This window comes from Equus przewalskii, chromosome 25 (genome assembly GCF_037783145.1).
Source record: "Equus przewalskii isolate Varuska chromosome 25, EquPr2, whole genome shotgun sequence".
Taxonomy (NCBI): Eukaryota; Metazoa; Chordata; class Mammalia; order Perissodactyla; family Equidae; genus Equus; species Equus przewalskii.
In genome coordinates, this window is record NC_091855.1 from 2875112 (window position 1) to 2895725 (window position 20614).

General features: G+C 43.5%; 1 long non-coding RNA gene across 2 annotated transcripts; it reads right to left on the bottom strand.

The window, feature by feature from the left end:
* Positions 1 to 929: 929 nt before the first annotated feature.
* Positions 930 to 20033, bottom strand: LOC139079406 (uncharacterized). 2 transcript variants are annotated; one of them, XR_011533024.1, is made up of 4 exons: positions 19509 to 19648; positions 6903 to 7264; positions 3116 to 3502; positions 930 to 2843 (listed from the first exon to the last, which is right to left on the bottom strand). It is a non-coding gene; the product is annotated as an uncharacterized lncRNA (long non-coding RNA). The 2 variants fall into 2 exon arrangements; XR_011533023.1 differs by having other exon boundaries at positions 944 to 2843; positions 6743 to 7264; positions 19509 to 20033.
* Between the last annotated feature and the right edge of the window lie 581 nt (positions 20034 to 20614).

Below are 20614 nucleotides of genomic sequence, written 5' to 3' on the forward strand. Positions count from 1 at the left end.
CAAATGCAGAGGGCTCTATAAACTCAGCTTCAAGTCTTTAGACTCCCTTGACCCTCCAGGGTAACCATACCAGGGAGACCCTTTGTACAGAGATCAGGGCTCCCTGAGGTCCCATTAGGCATATTTTCCCAGCCTAGTGGAAGAGGAAATCTCCTTTTTATAATCTTAATATCTTTCAAAGCACCTGATTACGTGGCAGTGTATAAGGGATTTGTGAAGAATCAGTGTCAACACTGTGCTGATTGGGGGATGGGGCATCATCTGTGGATTTACTCCAAAAGCAAAATTAGAGAAACCCTTGATTGAATAATTTGGTCAGATCACATCCCAAGAAACTTCGATTTCCCTATCTGGCTTCTAGTCATAGTTTTCTTTCTGACCCAGAAAAGTAGAATGTGTTATACCTTATAAGGTGCACAAGAGAATTTCAGATTAACGGCTTAGTCCCTGGCTGCTATAGTAAACATTTACATTTCCCAGCCCTCTTTAAGGCTTTGCACAGAGCAATCCCCAAGGCAGCGTTTCCCGAGATGTGTTCCGTAGAACACTGATTGCTAGACATGAACCTCGAATAAAGAGTTCCATGGGTCGGTCAGTGTGAGGACACTGCGTGTGATATCCACTCATAGGTTCCACCACATTACTGCCTTAATGCGCTAACAAGTCCTAGGATAAAGAAACCCAATATTTCTCACGTGTTTTTAACTACAGGAACTATGACTATGTTTCTATGGCAAGAGTACCTGAGGGTTTTGTCATGGAGGATGTGGAGCAACTGGAACTCTCATAGGCTACTGATAAGAATGCAAAATGGTACAACCATTTAGAAAACAATTTGGCAGTTTCTTAAAAACTTACACATATACCTGACTTATGACCCACCCATTCTACTCCCAGGAGAAATGTAAGCATATTTCCATACAAAGAGCTGTACACAAATGTTAATACAAATTTTATTTCTAATACCTCAAAACTGGAAACAACCCAAATGTCCATCAGTAGGTGAATGAATAAACAAATTGCTGTGTATCTACTCAGCAATTGATAGACTCAGCAACATGGATGAATCTCAAAATAATGCTGGGTGAAAGATGCCGAAAAAGAGTGCCTACTATATGATTCCATTTATATAATATTCTGGAAAATGCAAGCTAACGTATAGAGACACAGAGTAAACAGTGGTTTCCTGTAGACAGGGAAAGGGATTACAAAAGGATATAAACTCTTGGGGGTTATGGATATGTTCATTAACTAGATTGTGGTGATGGTTTCACAGATGTGTACACATCAAAACTTATGACACTGTTTGGGCCAGCCCCATGGCCAAGTGGTTAAGTTTGCAATTCATGTGCTCCTCTTTGGAGGCCCGAGGTTTGCCAGTTCGGATCCTGGGAGCAGAGCTATGCACTGCTCATCAAACCATGCTGTGGCGGCGTCCCGCATAGAAGAACCAGAATGACCTACAACTGGGATATACCACTATGTAATGGAGAGAAAAAAAAAAGGGAGGAAGATTGGCAACAGATGCTAGCACAGGGCCAATCTTCCTCACCAAAAAGCACACTTAAAAGAAAGAGGAGAAAAAAACCCCAAAACTTATGACACTGTATACTTTAAACATGTACAGTGTATATTATATGTCCATTACCTCAATAAAACTGTTAAAAAGATCAGAGAGTAGAATTTTCCAAAATAAATGGAGTACCTATTTAAAAAATAATAGCTAATATTTACTGAACATTTCTTGTATGCCAAACTCTATGCTACTTAAGTGTTATTACTTCCTTTCGTCCTCCCAGTAACCTTGTGAGGGAGGAACTATTGGTATTTCCACTAAGTAACTCACTCAAATCACACAAGCCAATGAGATGCTAAACCAGAATTCAGACCCCGGACCATTGACTTCACTACCCAAAACCATAACGCTGTATAACCTGCTTCCAGGGAGCCTTCAAGGAATTTACAGTCCAGTGGAGAGACAGACACCACCCCCCAACAGACAAGAGAGTAAATGAAGGGAAGAGAAGAAAAATTTTAGTGAAGATGAAATCAATCTCTTGCTAGGTTCCAAACTGGACCATTGACCCAAAAGCATGGGCAATGCTCTAGACAGAATCCTGGTGCTTCTGTCAGGCCACTGGAGAAGGGACGAGAGAAGGAAGGATGGGAAGCCTAGCCAGACTGAAAGAGATTGGCCCATGCACACTTGGTTCAGGCAGCTCCAACAGTCAGGACTCCTCCAGTTTCTGCCCATGTTAAAGACAATCAGAAGCATCTGAGCAGACATTGCCTTGACCCATTTCAGGAGTTCCAAGAGAGGTTTTTTTTTTTTTTTTAAAGATTTTATTTTTCTCCTTTTCTCCCCAAAGTCCCCCAGTACATAGTTGTATATCCTTCGTTGTGGGTCCTTCTAGTTGTGGCATGTGGGACGCTGCCTCAGCGTGGTTTGATGAGCAGTGCCATGTCCGCGCCCAGGATTCGAACCAACGAAACACTGGGCCACCTGCAGCGGAGCGCGCCAACTTAACCACTCGGCCACGGGGCCAGCCCCTCCAAGAGAGGTTTTTAATTGAAAGACCTAAGACTTAGAACCTTGGGTGAGTCATTTCACTGCTCAGTATTCCCACTTGCTTGTCTCTAAGATGGGGAAGTTGACTGGTGGTGGTGTGGTTCCTCCTAGGTCTCATATGCGCTGTCCTGGCCTATTTTTATGGTTTTCCCAAAGAGTATGAAGGTTCTGATGGGCATCCATGAAGTGTCTAGTAGGGTGACTTGACGTCTCTCGGCAGCTCTGCTGACTACAGGGAAATGTACTGAGATTACGAAGCAGCATCGTTAAATCACTAAAGAAGAAAATAATTAAGTTTAGATGCCTTTATAGTAATAGCTAGTTTTCTGAATATAAAATAATACAGGTTAAATATAGGCATTTTAGAAAATACAGATTGTGAGGAAATTGTTAAGACAGCAGGTCTTGCTGCTTACTCCTCACATGTCTCCAAGGGACCCATGATTAACCATTGGCCACCCGCTGGGAATGTGGTCCCTAGAGTGTTCTTTATGGTAGTGATTGATTGTTTTGTTATATACACTGGAGCGATGGACCATGCCATACCTGCTTGTCAGGTTGCTTTGTACAAACGTCAAGATCAGTGATGTGCACCTGGTTTCATGGTGAGGGTCGTGAGTTTTGGTTGTCGTGGCTGGTTGCATGGCAGAATATACCCGTGTGGCCAGATCTCCATAAAAGCCTTGGACTCTGAGGCTCAAACAGGCTTCCATGGGCAAAGGCATTCCACACATGTCCTCACAGTTGATGGTGAGAGGGAGTTCTTCTGTGTGGCCTTGAACCACGAAGGATATTGGAAGTCTGTGTTGAACCTCTCTGGGCTCCATTCATGCACGTCTTTTTCCTGCTGCTGTCGCTCTGTATCCTTTGCTTTATACATCTCAGTGAGTCTGTAACCTGCTGTGGAGTCTTGTGGGCCCTTCTGTTGAATCACTGAATGAAACACACACAAATATAAAAAAAAGAACGGTTTCATCTCTGACTTAGTCCTTAATTTGGAATCCAACTTTTAATCTTGATTGGGTTCCTCCAGGAAGAAACAGGACATTTTACGAGAAATGGCTCTATAATGTCCCCCAGGAACAAGTGGTGATAGGCAGAGATCGCCTGCACATGAGAGATTTGGGGAGACAAGGGGCAGGAAGTGGCCGGGGAGAGCTACCTTCCATGTACCCAACACTGTAACTCACTCTTCCTCGACAACTTTCCTCAATACCCTTAGTAATAATCATAATAATAACCATTAGCATTTTATCAAGTACTTGCTCTGAGCCAGACACCATTCTAAGCACGTTTTCTCTTATTTAATCTTCCCAACAGCCTGTTCAGTAAATATTACTATTTTCTCCTTTGTGCAAGTGAAGAAACCAAGGCTAAGTATGACTAAGTAGCTAGTAAGTGAGCCGGGACTGGACTTAATCCTGAACTCAGAAGGTCGGCTGCTATACTTCATGTCCCTCTATGTTCATTCAGGTGAGATGTCCCCGATATAGAATGGGGTTTGGAGCTGCGTTTTGTATTAGTCAGGGTTCTCCAGGGAAACGGAGCCAATAGGAGATATATACTCAGACGCGTGCAAGCCTGCTCCCAAGTGGAAAACCAGTGCCCACGAGCTGGCAGTCCCCTAGCCACAGCCATGCAAGTGTGGCTTTGGCCAGAAGAGGGCACTGCCTCCTACTTGTGGCATTACCTGCGTGGGAACCAATAGGCTGCAAGAGATTTTGACACCACTTTCAATTATCATTTTTTACAGCCCTTGGTTTAGCTTAGCACAACCTTTCATAAAATAAATGTTTGTGAACTTTTGGTTTCACAGTGAGATCAAATTGGCCTCCTTCACAGTACTCAAACTTTGCATTCAGCGATGCAAGAACACATGGAATGACTGTCCTTTGGCTTTCCTGGTCCAGTCAGACAGAGCTGAACCAAACAGTCTTTCCAGATCAGGTCAACTCAGGCTGATGCAAGGGAAAGGAGGAAGCTGGGGCATTTGGTGATTGAAAGATAGAATTGGGAGGCCCCCTGGTGTTCCAGGCAGTTAAGGAATCTTCTGCTGAGACTGAAGGACAGGCTGGGGAGGTTACTCACTATGTCTGAGTTTAAGAGAATAATACTACAGGTCCCTTTGGCGATACAACTCTGTCTAGAAGAGCAGTTAATCTGATCTCTAGATTCTTAATTGGAAATAGAAATTCACATAAGTATAGTTATTCTTTAGTTCTCGTTAATAATTAAAAAGCTGCCTCCTCTGCTTCCATTTTAATGACAGCTTGCATTTGTACAGCTTGAGTCTTGGTAGAGGGCTGTCCATCCCACAGCAAGTAATAGAGCAGGTACTAATTATTTCTAGTTTACAGTTGAGGAGGCACAGAGAGTAAGTGGTTTGCTCTGGTTCCTCCCTAATCCAAGCCTGGGAAGGGACCAGAAGCCTAGGGCCCGATCTTAGCTCTGTGCTCCTCCGCTATCAAAAATGCATGCCTGGGGCCGGCCCCATGGCGCAGTGGTTAAGTTCGCACGTTCTGCTTCGGCGGCCCAGGGTTCGCTGGTTCGGATCCCAGGTGTGGACACGGCACCGCTTGTCAAGCCATGCTGTGGCAGGTGTCCCACATATAAAGTAGAGGAAGACGGGCGCGGTTGTTACTCAGGGCCAGGCTTCCTCAAATAAAAAAAAAGCATTCCTATCATTCACTGCTGTTTCGCAAGTCCATTAAAGCTGAATGTGTGCAAACACTGTGACCCAGCAGCTCCACTTGTAAGAATGTGCACCAGAAATGCGTGCACACGAGTACCAAGAGGCATGTGCAAAACTTCCTAGAAGTAGAATTTGAAATAACCAAAAATGGCAAACAGCCCCAAATCCCATCAACACAGATGAAGCAAACTGTGGTATATTTCTATCATGGAATACTATATAGTAATGAGAGTAAATGAATAAGATCTGTGCAAAATGTGGATAAATGTCACGAATATATATGAAGTTCAAAAACAGGCAAAATTAGTATAAAGTACTCAAAGTCAAGGTAGTGATTATACCACAAAGGTCTAGTAACTGGGAGAGGAGATACATCGGGTCTTCTGGGATGCCGCTAATGTTCTACTTCCTGACTCGGTTAGCTGGGGGACACAGGTGTGTTGACTTTGTACAGATTCACCGAGCAGTATGTTCATGATGCATGCACTTTTCTGTATGTATGTTACACTTCAATCAAAAAGTTTAAAAACCCTGATTTGTTTAAATAAATTGCTTTCAATGAGCAAAGTTTCGTACTGTCCAAATGGAGCTCATTCCCGAGGAAAGCAGATTTGTTTGTTGCTCTGCTCTGACGGTGACCACACCAGCATTCCCCAAAGAGGTTCTGAAGGGTTGAGAGAGCAGGTCAGCATCTGCCTTTGCATTTGTGCGTGCAAGAATACACTTCAGTAGGGCTGCCACACAGGAAGTTCATCCCCTGCCTCCAATACTGCAAACATATGTTCTCTCTGTGTGTCCAGAAAGTAAGGACGAAGGAAACGCCCAAGCAGGATAAGCCAAACCCAGCAAACATGTCATCCAAATGACAAAGCTCCCCCGCCTGTCCCATTTTTAACAGCCAATGACACTAGCACTATTTTGCAGGAAACAACCTCACATCTTAAAGGCGCAGATGGCATCTGTAGCCAAGGGAGACCCAAAGCACTGGGCAGCAAACGAGCTGCTCAGAATTCCATGGCTGGCCCTGGTGAAGTCATAATGGAACCAGATTTCCTGTTTCCCAGAGTACAGCCTGCTCCTCATTAGCCCTTGCTGCTTCTTCCAGGACCAGAGTGCTTGAAAATCTTATTTTTTTTTTCTCCTGCTTTTTTCTCCCCAAATCCCCCCGGTACATAGTTGCATATTTTTTAGTTGTGGATCCTTCTATTTGTGGCATGTGGGATGCTGCCTCAACATGGCCTAATGAGTGGTGCCATGTCCACGCCCAGGATCCGAACCCTGGGCCGCTGAAGCGGAGCACACGAACTTAACCACTCGGCCACAGAGCCAGTCCCAGAGTGCTTGAAAACCTTAAAGGACAAAAGTACGACAACATCAAGGGTTAAATCAAGGCTTGGCTATCTCCATCCACGGGCCAAGGACATTTGCCCCAGGGCTAAGCTAAACACACACACACACACACATGCACACACACACCCCACCTCATATTCCCTTTCTTCTATCTGCTGCTTTGGAGAACTTCTGCTACCACTTCAGCTCCTTGTATCTTCTACGACAGGGATTCACTGGTGTTTCAGTCCCACATCCCATTCCAGGGGCAAAAAAGTGAGAATCTTGAAAACCACTTTGATAGGTACCCACTCGCACACTTTCTCCCGCTGGATTGCAGTTGGAGAAGCTGGCCCTCTGTCTTTCCTCCCAAGAGTCAGAGGGTCGCTAGCTGAACTTTTTGTATCTTTCCACGACATGGCAGTGTTGTCAGAACTCTGGTGGCTGGCCGTAAGGTGTATATGCTGTGACCTCCACAGCCCAGCAAGAAGGCAGGAGCAGAGGCCGGGACGGAGCCAGGGTGGCGTTCTTCAAAGGTCCACATGAGTCTTGGAGGTAGCAGAGATTGCCTGGGCTGTGCACAGTTGGAGCCCAACACCAGCAGTTTTCTGGCAGTGGCAATACTGGAAGCCGGGGAGGTGGCACAAAGACACACTAAGGGGTTGACTGCAGCACTGTTATAGAGAAAAACAAGAAGCAACCAAAGCATCCAGCAACAGAAAGTGTTAAATTATATGATATTTTCATGTACCGTGGGTTATTGTGCAGCCATGAGAAAGAGTGAGGCAGCTCTGTATTAATTAACACAGAAAGTGGTCTATGCTGTAAAATAATAAAGGCAAATTGGAGAAAACCATACATAGCCTGATTCCATTTACGTATTTAAAAAATCCTATAGGCATGCACATACAGTCTCACACACGCTAGCATTGGTAAATGGACAGAAAAAGATCAAGGAAGATACACACGAAACTATTACCAGCTTACCTCTGGGAAAGGGAGTGGAAGTAGGGAGGTGAGGTGAACTTTCCAATTTTGCCATATTTATTTCTGTATTATTTGTTTACGATGTACCCATAGTTCTTTTGTAATTTAAAAAGCTATTTAAAAAACCAAGGCTATGGGGATGGGGTATGGAGGAGGCACATTTCATGGGGAGTGGTCAGCACAGCCAGAGGCTTCTGTGAGTCAGCACGAAGGCTGGGAAGCAGACCCTCCGAGAGTTGAGGGAGAGGCTCCAGGCTCCTGATTATGCATTACAGGCCCTTTTTGTCTTGTTTTCCCTCTTTGGGGGCATGTGCTCTTGGTTCTCTTTGAGTCACTTCCAACATTAGGCACCTGGAGGAGAAAGCCCCTCCCTAGGAAGGCCCAGGAAGGATGGCTCAGGCCACTTTGGCCCTAGGCCTTAGGAATAAACCTCCTCTTTCCCTTGGTGCCCATTTCTTTGGGGTTCTTTTCCTGGGTCTTTGCTATCAGAGCACAAGATCTCCAGAGGCTGAGGAAAAGGAACCACAGCACTCGGCCAATGTTTAGTCTAGCCTACTGCTGTTCTCCAGCCAGACTCTACCTTAGGATTGCTTAGGGAGCTCTTAAAAAATACAGACCTCAAATATAGACTTATACCTTGAAATGCAGAATAAATGTTTTGTTAGGAAATAACCGATGCCAGGTAAAACAGAAATTTTCATTCATTCTGGAATGATTGTAAATTGGTTAAGAGCCTTTTGAAAAGCAATTGGACAATATCAAGAGTCTAATCTATTTTCACAGTATTTTATGTGGGATGCTGCCACAGCATGGCTTGACAAGCGGTGCTAGGTGCATGCCTGGGATCTGGGCCTGCCAACCCCAGGCTGCTGAAGCAGAGCACATGAACTTAACCACTACGCCACAGGGCCGGCCCCTATTTTCATACTATTTTGTCTGGTGATAAAACTCCTGGGAATTTCTCTTAATGAAATACAAAACACTTCACATAAGGAAAATTTATGTGAAGATTGCTCTCATTATGTTTCCTCTTATAATAGCTAAAAATTGGAAACAAACTAAGTGGTAGGTGAATGGTTAAATACGTGCAGTTCACGGAACATTTTGCAACAATTAAAATTGTAATGGAAATCTGTAGTAATAAGTAAAAATGTACGAATGATGGACTTGTAACTTTTTTTGGACAAAATACTTTTATACTTAAATGAAAGTTCCTTTCAGAAGAAAGAATAAGCGTGTGGGCCTTCTCCCAGTCTAATTAAACCAGAAGCTCAGGGGGTGGACCCGGACATCAGAATTTTAAAAAATTTCCCCAGATGATTCTAATTGAAGCCAAGGCTGAGAGAGTACCGTTAGCCTTGGACCCAGATGGGACTCCCCCAGTCCAGCTCATCTGAATGGAGTTCTACACGGGCTACTAAGTGGTCCGTTTTTCCCTTGCCTTTTCCCTGCAGACGGGGACCAGTGGGTCCAGTGGTAGCCCCACCAGGAGGTAAATCATAAATTTGACATCATGGCCAAATAGCTTTACTTCTTACTACAACTGGAGGCAGGTAGACTCATGAGGAAGCAGATGGTTAAAATAATCTAGGTAACTGAGAGACGGAGCAAAATGGCGGGGTGAGCTGACCCGGGACTCTCCGCCCTCCAAACTACAACAAAGGACTGGAAAAAAACTGAATTTCAGCTAATAAACCTAATGCCAGGATGTCAGAGACCTACAGTATCAAAAAGACGGAGGATGGAGACCTTGCTGCAGCCTCAGAGGAGCTGGAACGGGGTAGGAGAGAACTTCCCTCCCTCCCCTAGAGACGGGGATCGCTGCTCGGGTGGGGGACGGAGCGGGGGAGGGGCTGTGCGACTTGGGGATCGTCCAGGACTCCCGCCGCTGGTGCAGTGGAAACCCACTGATGGGGGAAAGCTTCCCTGCGCAGGGACCCTATAAACCCAGGGCCCCGAGAGTCCAGAGAACAGAGCTGATCCCAATCCAGATTGGTGCATGAGAGAAACCGCCCCTCCCCGCCCTGGCAAACCGCGCTGGGTGCCGCCATCTTGCCCGAAGGCAGAGAGCTCAGAACTTGCTGCTGTCGACCCCCATCTAGCAGGGACAGGCTGTAACTGCAACTGAATTCTACCATCTTGCGCAAAACCGCTCCTCTACCATCCAGCAATTTATAAAAGCCCCAGACCAGAAGGAAAACAATAAAAACACAGAACTGAGTCCTGAGGACTTGGAAATAGGTAAACTAAGTGAAAATGAGTTCAGAGCAGCTATAATAAAAAAACTCAATGAGGTAGAGAGAAAGACAGAGAAACAAGCCGAGTTCTGGAGTTACTTCACAAAAGAGATTGAAATTATAAAGAAGAATCAAACAGAATTACTAGAGATGAAAAACACAATGGACCAGATAAAACAGAATACGGATTCCCTGAATGCCCGTGTAGACACCATAGAGGAGCAAATTAGCATAATCGAAGATAGACAGGCTGAATGGCTCCAGACAGAGGAAGAAAGAGAGCTAAGAATTAAAAAAATGAGGAAAACCTCCGAGAGATAGTGGATTCAATGAGGAGAAAGGATTTAAGGATCATAGGAATTCCCGAGAGTGTGGAAAAGGAAAATGGAGCAGAAAGTGTGCTTAATGAAATTATAGAGGAGAACTTCCCAAATCTAGGGATTGAGGGAGAAATGTGTGTGGAGGAAGCTTTCATATCTCCTAGATTTGTCAATGCAAAAAGACCTACTGCAAGGCATATAGTAGTATAAATGGCAAAAATGAAAGACAAAGAAAGAATACTCAGGGAAGCAAGACAGAAGAAAATAACCTACAAAGGAACTCCTATCAGACTTTCAGTGGATTTCTCTACAGAAACCTTACAAGCTAGGAGAGAATGGAGTGACATATTCAAAACTTTAAAAGATAAAAATCTTCAGCCAAGAATACTCTATCCAGCAAGAATTTCCTTCAGATATGAGGGAGAAATTAAATCTTTTCCAGGCAAACAAAAGTTAAGGGAATTTGTAACCAAAAGTCCTCCACTACAAGAAATCCTCAAGAAGGCTCTCATACCTGAAAAAGAAAAAAGGGAGAAAGGGGCCACAAACCACAGAGTAGGGAGACAGATAGATAGAACCAGAATAGGATAGCAAATATTCAACTATAGCATTAGGGTAAAGGGAAGGAAACTACCAAAGCAAAGACTATCTTATCACTCTAACTGCAAACTCATAACACGTGTTGGAATAGGAAATGAAAATAACAGCTTAGGAGGGGAAGAGCAAAGGGACTAAATCAGTCTAGGCCAAGTAAGTAAGAGACCACCAGAGAATAGACTATATTATACACGAGATTCTAAATACAAACTTCAGGGTAGCCACTAAACTAAAAAACAGAACAGAGCCACAAAACATAAATAAGCAAAAATCTAAGAAACCCAGCATAAGAAATTGCAGTATTAAATGGATAGGCTAAAGCACACAGGAGAAGAAACACAGGAAATCCAGATAATGAGCGACAGATTGACAGGATTAAGTCAACAAGGATCAATAATCACTCTCAATGTAAATGGATTGAACTCTCCAATAAAAAGACACAGAGTGGCAAAATGGATTAAAGAACAAGATCCAACAATTTGTTGCCTCCAGGAAACACACCTCAGCCCCAAGGACAAACACAGGCTCAGAGTGAGGGGGTGGAGGACAATACTTCAAGCAAATAGCAAGCAGAAAAAAGCAGGTGTTGCAATTCTTATATCAGACAAAGTGGATTTCAAAATGAGACAGGTAAAGAGAGACACAGAGGGACAATATATAATGATCAAAGGGACACTTCATCAAGAAGAAATAATGCTTATAAATATCTATGCACCCAACATAGGAGCACCAAGATTCATAAAGCAACTATTAACAGACCTAAAGGAAGATATTAAAAACAACGCAATAATAGTAGGGGACCTCAACACCCCACTCACATCAATGGACAGATCATCCAGACAGAAAATCAACAAGGAAATAGTGGAGCTAAATGAAAAACTAAAACAATTGGACTTAATAGACATATATAGATCACTTCATCCTGAAACAGCGGAATACACATTCTTCTCAAGTGCACATGGAACATTCTCAAGGATAGACCATATGTTGGGAAACAAGGCAAGCCTCTACAAATTTAAAAAAATTGAAATAATAACAAGCATCTTCTCTGATCATAATGCTATAAGGCTAGAAATTAATTACAAGAAAAAAGCTGAGAAAGGCACAAAGATGTGGAGACTAAACAATACACTACTGAACAAGCAATGGATCATTGAAGAAATCAAAGAAGAAATAAAAAATACCTGGAGACAAATGAAAATGATAGCATGCCATACCAACTCATATGGGATACAGCAAAAGCTGTATTAAGAGGAAAATTCATTGCAATACAGGCACATCTTAACAAACAAGGAAAATCGCAAATAAGCAATCTTAAACTACACCTAACTGAACTAGAGAAAGAAGAACAAATAAAAGCCAAAGTCAGCAGAAGGAGAGAAATAATAAAAATCAGAGCAGAAATAAATACTATTGAAATGAAAAAGGCGGTAGAAAGGATCAATGAAACAAAGAGCTGGTTCTTTGAGAAGATAAATAAAATTGACAAACCTCTAGCCAGATTTACAAAGAAAAAATGAGAGAAAGCTCAAATAAACAAAATCAGAAATGAAAGAGGAGGAATAACAACAGACTCTGCAGACATACAACGGATTATAAGAGAATACTATGAAAAGCTATATTCCAACAAAATGGATAACCTAGAGGAAATGGATAAATTCTTGGATTCCTACAATCTCCCAAAGCTCACTCAAGAAGAAGCAGACAATTGGAACAGACCAATCACAAGGAAAGAGATTGAAACAGCAATCAAAAACATCCCAAAGAATAAAACCCCAGGACCAGATGGCTTTCCTGGGGAATTCTACCAAACTTTCAGAGAGGATTTAATACCTATCCTTTTCAAGCTGTTCCAAAAAATTAGGGAAGATGGAACACTTCCTAACACATTCTACGAGGCCAACATCACGCTGATACCAAAGCCTCACAAGGACACCACGAAAAAAGAGAACTACAGGCCAATATCACTGATGAACACAGATGCAAAAATTCTCAACAAAATTTTGGCAACCAGAATTCAGCAATTCATCAAAAGGATCATACATCATGATCAGGTGGGATTCATACCAGGGACACAGGGATGGTTCAACATCCACAAATCAATCAACGTGATACACCACATCAACAAACTGAGCAATAAAACCACATGATCATCTCAATAGATGCAGAGAAAGCATTTGACAAGATCCAACAGCCATTTATGATAAAAACTCTGAACAAAATGGGCATAGAAGGGAACTACCTCAACATAATAAAGGCCGTATATGACAAACCCACAGCCAACATCATACTCAATGGGCAAAAACTGAGTGCCATCCCCCTGAAAACAGGAATGAGACAAGGATGCCCTCTATCACCACTCTTATTTAACATAGTACTGGAGGTCCTGGCCAGAGCAATCAGGCAAGAAAAAGGAATAAAGCAAATCCAAATAGGGAGGGAAGAAGTGAAACTCTCGCTGTTTGCAGACAACATGATCTTATATATAGAAAACCCCAAAGAATCCATTGGAAAACTCTTAGAAGTAATCAACAACTACAGCAAACTTGCAGGGTATAAAATCAATTTGCATAAAACAGTAGCATTTCTATATTCTAATAACGAACTAACAGAAAAAGAACTCAAGAACACAATACCATTCACAATCGCGACAAAAAGAATAAAATACCTCGGGGTAAATTTAACTAAGGAAGTGAAGGACCTATATAATGAAAATTACAAGGCCTTTCTGAGAGAATTGGACGACAACATAAGGAGATGGAAAGACATTCCATGTACATGGATTGGAAGAATAAACATAGTTAAAATGTCTGTTCTACCTAAAGCAATCTACAGATTCAACGCTATCCCAATCAGAATCCCAATGACATTCTTTACAGAATTAGAACAAAGAATCCTAAAATTCATGTGGGGCAACAAAAGACCCCGAATTGCTAAAGCAATGCTGAGAAAAAAGAACAAAACAGGAGGCATCACAATCCCTGACCTCGAAACATACTACAAAGCTACAGTAATCAAAACAGCATGGTAGTGGTACAAAAACAGGTGCACAGATCAATGGAACAGAATTGAAAGCCCAGAAATAAAACCACACATATATGAACAGCTAATCTTCGAGAAAGGAGCTGAGGGCCTACAATGGAGAAAAGAAAGTCTGTCCAACAAATGGTGCTGGGAAAACTGGACAGCCACATGTAAAAGAATGAAAATTGACCATTTCACCATTCACAAAAGTAAACTTAAAATGGATCAAAGACCTAAAGATAAGACCTGAAACCGTAAGGCTTCTAGAAGAAAACGTAGGCAGTACACTCTTTGACATCAGTATTAAAAGGATCTTTTTGGACACCATGTCTCTCAGAGAAGGGAAACAATAGAAAGAATAAACAAATGGGACTTCATCAGACTAAAGAGCTTCTTGAAGGCAAATGAAAACAGGATTGAAACGAAAAAACAACCCACTAACTGGGAAAAAATATTTGCAAGTCATACATCTGAAAAAGGCTTAATATCTATAATATGTAAAGAACTCGCACAACTCAACAACAAAAAATCAAACAACCTGATCAAAAAATGGGCTGGAGACATGAACAAACATTTCTCCAAAGAAGATATACAGATGGCCAATAGGCACATGAAAAGATGCTCATCATCGCTGATCATCAGGGAAATGCAAATCAAAACTACACTAAGATATCACCTTACACCCATTAGAATGACAAAAATATCTAAAACAAATAGTAACAAATGTTGGAGAGGTTGTGGAGAAAAAGGAACCCTCATACACTGCTGGTGGGAATGCAAACTGGTGCAGCCACTATGGAAAACAGTATGGAGATTCCTCAAAAAATTAATAATAGAACTACCATACGATCCAGCCATTCCACTACTGGGTATCTATCCAAAGAGCTTGAAGTCAGCAATCCCGAAAGTCCTATGCACCCCAATGTTTATTGCAGCATTATTTACAACAGCCAAGACATGGAAGCAACCTACGTGCCCATCAGCAGATGAATGGATAAAGAAGATGTGGTATATATATACAATGGAATACTACTCAGCTACAAAACAGAACAAAATCATTCCATTTGCAACAACATGGATGGACCTTGAGGGAATTATGTTAAGTGAAATAAGCCAGTTAGAGAAGGATAATCTCTGTATGACTCCACTCATATGAGGAATTTAAAAATGTGGACAAAGAGAACAGATTAATGGCTACCAGGGGAAAGGTGGGGTGGGGGGTGGGCACAAAGGGTGAAGTGGTGCACCTACAACACGAATGACAAACATTAATGTACAACCGAAATTTCACAAGATTGTAACCTACCATTAACTCAATAAAAAAAAAAAGTGGTAAATGTAGATAAAGGTAAAAAAAAAATCTAGGTAAGAGTGAAGGCTTGAGCAGGGTCAGGACAGCTGTGGGAGGCATGACAGAGGCCGATCCTACACAGCTGAGCAAATGAAGGAGGCTGAGGAGTTGAAACCAAATCCTGGAATGTATGTGGCCTGTCACGGAGGGGATCCAGCCCTACGGAGCCCCTGAGGTCTGTCTGCTGGTGTCACCCTCCACAGTCTTGCTAGCAGGGATAAAAGAAGAAAGCTTAGAAGGTTTGCCACCAGGAGATTCTGGCAAGAGATGCTGGTGTCTGCAGGGCTCTTTAGAAGAAGGTGCTAGAGCCAATTTGTTCTTGGGCAAAGGAAATAAATGAAAATTGAATAGGAGAGAGAAAGCGCAGGAAAAGTAGACAGCAGAACGTGTCCACCAGCAGAAGATAATGATCCCTTTATGGCCCACCATTCTGAGGGCCTCAGGGGAAGAGGATTGTAGCGATGTGGCACAGCTGGAGGGGCAGCTCATAAATATCCTTCTCACCCGGGCTCCCTGTTGCCCGTAATCCCACTAGTCAGTTAATTCCACTTGGGTTATTAAGCGCTGCCCCTTCCTGGCTGTCCTCTTCTAAAATGCAGACTCCTGAAAGGAATAACACTTTAATTCAAGAACAAGTGGAATGAGTTTATGATTTATTCAGCCAACGTGAGTGCCTACTCTGTTTGGTACTGCACTAGGAGCTGGGATACAACGGAAAGAAGACCTGTCGAGGTGAGTAAGAAGTTCAATTCAGAAGTAGCTACTGAACACCTCCTGTCACCTGACATGGAGCCAGTGCTCCAGGAGGAGCCAGGAGGAAAACAGAAAAATGCGTGACAAAGTCACCTCCCTCAAGGAGCCTTTAGCCTACTTGGGGGGAATCCAAGCACACAACAGACAGACAGGACAAGCAGCTGCTTATTAAACTGCTGCTATCATCAACACCCGCAAGAAGAGTGGAGCTAAGTCCCTTCAGACCAAAGAGCCTTTCTGGTTGCTCTTCGGATTGACCCACACTAGCCCTTTTCATTAGGGAGCCTGGAAAATGAGCTCTTATAACCCCACTGTCTTCTAAATATTAACGTGGGTGTGACTTCCTGGTTCTGAGGCCTCACCTTAGTTTCTACCCTTCACCACTGGGCTCTGGCTAGACCGAGCACTACTGAAAGGGAGTTATTCATTAAGCATTTACAGGGTGTGTAGGGGCACACCCATTTTCTCTACATGTGCCCCCACTTCTGGCTACTTGCCCCGTCTTGGCGGTGGGTTGAGTGGCTTCACATTTACTAAATGCCGACAAGATACATGGTCTCTGTCTTTCATGGTAGTGCTCGTGAGGTACCCCCTGAGCGACTGGCTCCGCTGTCACTGGGAAGGCAGGATTCTGACATTCACCCTACCGGAGAACGGCAGCAAGATTTAGGAACGGAGGGGCCAGCACGGCTGAGAATCCAGGCATCAAGCAGGGCCAGACAGGGCAATATTGCTCACTCTTGAGGAGCTGTGCCTTTTTTACGAAACGGTCATTGGTAAATTGTGTTATCCCGGCAGCACATTCCAGGCCAGGTATCCCTGGGGCTGGATCAAAAGCCCAGGAAGAAAGAGGGATGCAGACTACTGCAGGAACGAAATCAACATCCACCCCAGGGGAGGAGAAGACTGCGTTGGCACCAGGGATCAGCAAAGACTGGAGGCAGCACTGGCAATCAAATCTAGGATTGCCATGGAAGAGCAGACATAACACAATCCTAGGGTAGGCACTGAGGTGGCACCAGATTCAGAGCCGGAGGGGCCAGGCCGCTGGCACAGTGGTTAAGTTGCACATTCTGCTTCGGCGGCCCAGGCTTCGCCAGTTTGGATCCCTGTTGCAGACCTATGCACACCTTGTCAAGCCATGCTGTGGCGGGCGTCCCACATGAAAAATAGAGGAAGACGGGCACGGATGTTAGCTCAGGGCCAGTCTTCCTGAGCAAGAAGAGGAGGATTAGTGGCAGATGTTAGCTCAGGGCTAATCTTCCTCAAAAATAAACAGAGCTGGAGAGCTCAGGGTAGGGCACCGGATGAAGATGGAGATTCAAACCAGGGGAGCTACATGTTGTCTACAGACTAAGTAAGATATCGGGCACAGTGGTTGCCTCTGCTGGTAGGGGCGCTGATGGGAAGAAACACAAGGGCACTTCCTGAGAAGATACAAAGATGTCTTGTATGGAGAAAGAAGTGTGAGTTACACAGATGTATCCATTTGCCAAAAGTCATTGAATTGCATACTTAGGATTTGTGCATTTCAATGGATGTAAATTTTTCCTAAAAACGTTGTCAACAAATCGCACTCTTATTAGGTTTACTTTTAGCAGCGCTATAGATCGATAATTCTACAGCTACAGTCTCGGTATTCATGAGCGTGAGGCCAATGGGAGCCAACTTCTCAGTTTTGGGGAAAGAAATTATAAATACGGAAAAGGTGTTTGTTGCATTGGAGTTATCAGTATAACTGTATATCTATGTCTAATATACATATGTCTCTAATATATTTCTAATGTCTGTCTATGCCTCTGTATCTGTCTATTTCTGTGTGTGTGTAACGTCACCTAATTCGGTCTGCTAAGAGGACCTAGAAGCAATGACACACCAGTAGGAATGAGCATATTTAGCACCCAGATCCTGGTTTCTACTAAAGGAACCACGATCCTTGAGAAATGGTTTATTCCAAGCCTGGGCAGGGAAAGCAAAGGATGAGCCTGGAGTATCTTGTGCCAAAATGTAAGGAGGTGCTCAAAGAATCATGGGAAAATGTTGAAAGGACTCAGAAGCCAGCTTGAAGGGGCTCCCACTGGCCAAATCTTGGACAAATTGAGCATCAAAATAAATAATATTTGTAATGGATTATACCACATTGCATAAAATAAGCCTCCATATTGATATAAATGAATGAATGAATGAGTGAATGAATGAGTGAATAAACGGAGGTGAAGGGAAACCTCTTCATTATGGTAGAATATCAGCTAATAAATATAAAAAGAATGGTGGTGGTAAAAAGTCACCAATGGATGCTAAAACTGATGGGTAAAAATTTATAAAAAATAGGATAATTGCAGAGTTGCAAAGTATGCCCCCTCCTAAATTACTTATTGACTATAAAGGAAAAAAATAAGAACTCCACAATGCAGATACCACTTAAGTCATCAAACCTAATATCACTAATAATACAATATACAATCCAATAAACCAATATACAATACCGTGTGCCTCGAATTAGTATGCTTGGAAAAGGACATACCATTAATTCTGTGATATTCCTGCCAAAAATGCATAATCTGAATCTGATTATGAGGAAACATGAGACAAACCCAAAGTGAAAGACATTCTACAAAATAACTGGCCTGTACTCTTTTAAAATGTTAGGATCAAGAAACACAAAGAAAGCTGACCCAATGTTCCAGAATAAAGGAAAATAAGTAGACCTGACAAGTAAATGTCCTGCATCGTCTTGGATTTGATCCTGGACTCAGGGGAGAAAAACAGTAAGGATGTGTTGGGGGCGACTGATGGAATAGATATTGTATTAATGCTTAATTTTCTGATTGTGTTAACTGTACTGTCGTTCTATAAGAGAATGGCTTCTTGGAAAACATGCCCTGGAGTATGTAGGGGTAAAAGGGCACCACATCTCCAACTTATTCTTAAATGGGAGAGAGAGAGAGAATGATAAAGCAAGTGAGGCAGACATGCAAACAAACGGATCAAAGGTTGTAGGAGTTCCTGTACTCTTCTTGTAATTTTTCTGTAAAATTGAAATTATACCATAATAAAAAGATCTTCCCGAAAACAAAACAAAGCAAACTCTATGAGTGTGGTCAGGAGCCAGCAACACTGGGTCATGGCAGCCAGGAGGCCTGCGCTTCCTGCTGGGCCCGAGCCAGCCCACAGCCGCCGCACAGAGCCACCCTGCGGGGCAGGCTGAGTTGCCTGGAACGTGTATCACATAAATTCTGTCAGACATGAGACCACAAACTGGGGTGCAGCTCCAGGCAGAGCCTGTCACACCCTCACAGCTGGTGTGTGTCAGATGATTCATAAACAACACGCAGCAAACAGAGGAGAACCGTGGGTAAATGCACGCACTGTGCTCACATCTCAGCCCTTCATAACTAATTATTTTTTGTCTTCTGTTTTTGTTACAGCCCATCAAAAAACAGAAATGTGTTTGTGTTTTGCAAAAAGGGCTGGATTTTTAAAATCTGGTAAAACAATCTAAGGTCAAAAGAATTTAAGGTAAAAGTACTTTGAGTTTTCCTATTTAGTAAGAGTATAATTAAGGCATACAGCTTCCCTAAGCAGTTCCTTTCCAGAAAGAAGTATACGTTTAAACATAATTCATTAATATCTCTTCTGCGGTCCTTACCCCGTGCCCGGCCTTCCGCCACAGCCCTGGAGCACACTGATCTTCTTCTCTGCCGTCTCTTTATTTGGCCAGAGATTCGGAGAATCTCTGAATTGCTAATTACATGATTTCCTCTGTTTTGCTCCAAGAAACTTAGTCAGATTTTTTTCCCCAGCAAATTGAATGCCCCACAAATCAAAGACCAATTTGGCTTCCTCACACAAGCTCTAGGGGTCTATCAACTGTCTCTTTCTCAAAGCAAAAGGCAGCCACTCTGCCAGTTCCCGTCTCGGTTGACTGCACTATGTAAGTTCTTCCCAACCTCTAGCTTACACCTCTAGGCTGTGCCTGGGAAGGGCCAAGAGTGAGTGCAGTTTGGGGAGTGGAACAAACCAGACTTCTCCTTCCCCTACCTCTGCCACCTGTGGAGAGCGTTTTTTACCTCCCATCCCCCTCGCACAGGGCAGTGTGGCGGCCTGGACAGCACTGGGTCAGGAAGGCCTGGAAAACACAGCTTGTTAGATCTGGGCTGAGTCATCAGGGTGTGGAGGCTGTTGGGTCACATTCTTGCAACATGACAAGCAAGCGGAGCACAGGCAGGACAGAGCCAGACTGTGGATTTTGTAAAACCTTTTCAAGGCCCGTTCACAAAGGCCTTCACCAGCTCTGTGAGGGTGAAAGAAAAGCGAGCAGAGCCACAGCCCCAGACTCCCGTCAGTCAGAACCACACAAGGTCAGGGTAGCCCGGGGTTGACCCCAGACAGCAAGGGAAGGGGCCTCTTGAAAAGCAAATACCATCTGAGGTCTGAAGGCTCCAGGAGAGGGAGGACACGAAACCTGATTTATGAAGAGAGTTTTGAGAAGCAGCCTCTCGTGGGGAGTCTCAGCACGTCCCTTACGAGCCTCTGGGCCCCAGCTCTAACTGCTCTCGGTCCACATCTCCAAGCTGGACAGAACTGACCACAGCGTACCCCTGGGGACCAGGCAGAGAGAAGTGCTTTGAAACAGATCTGTTTCCAGGGCATAATTGGCTCAGACCTCTGAAACTGGAAGACGAAAATCCAGTTTGTTAGGGATCAATAGCTTGTGAGAGGCAGTTTGCTGGAACCTGGAGGTTCACACAGACG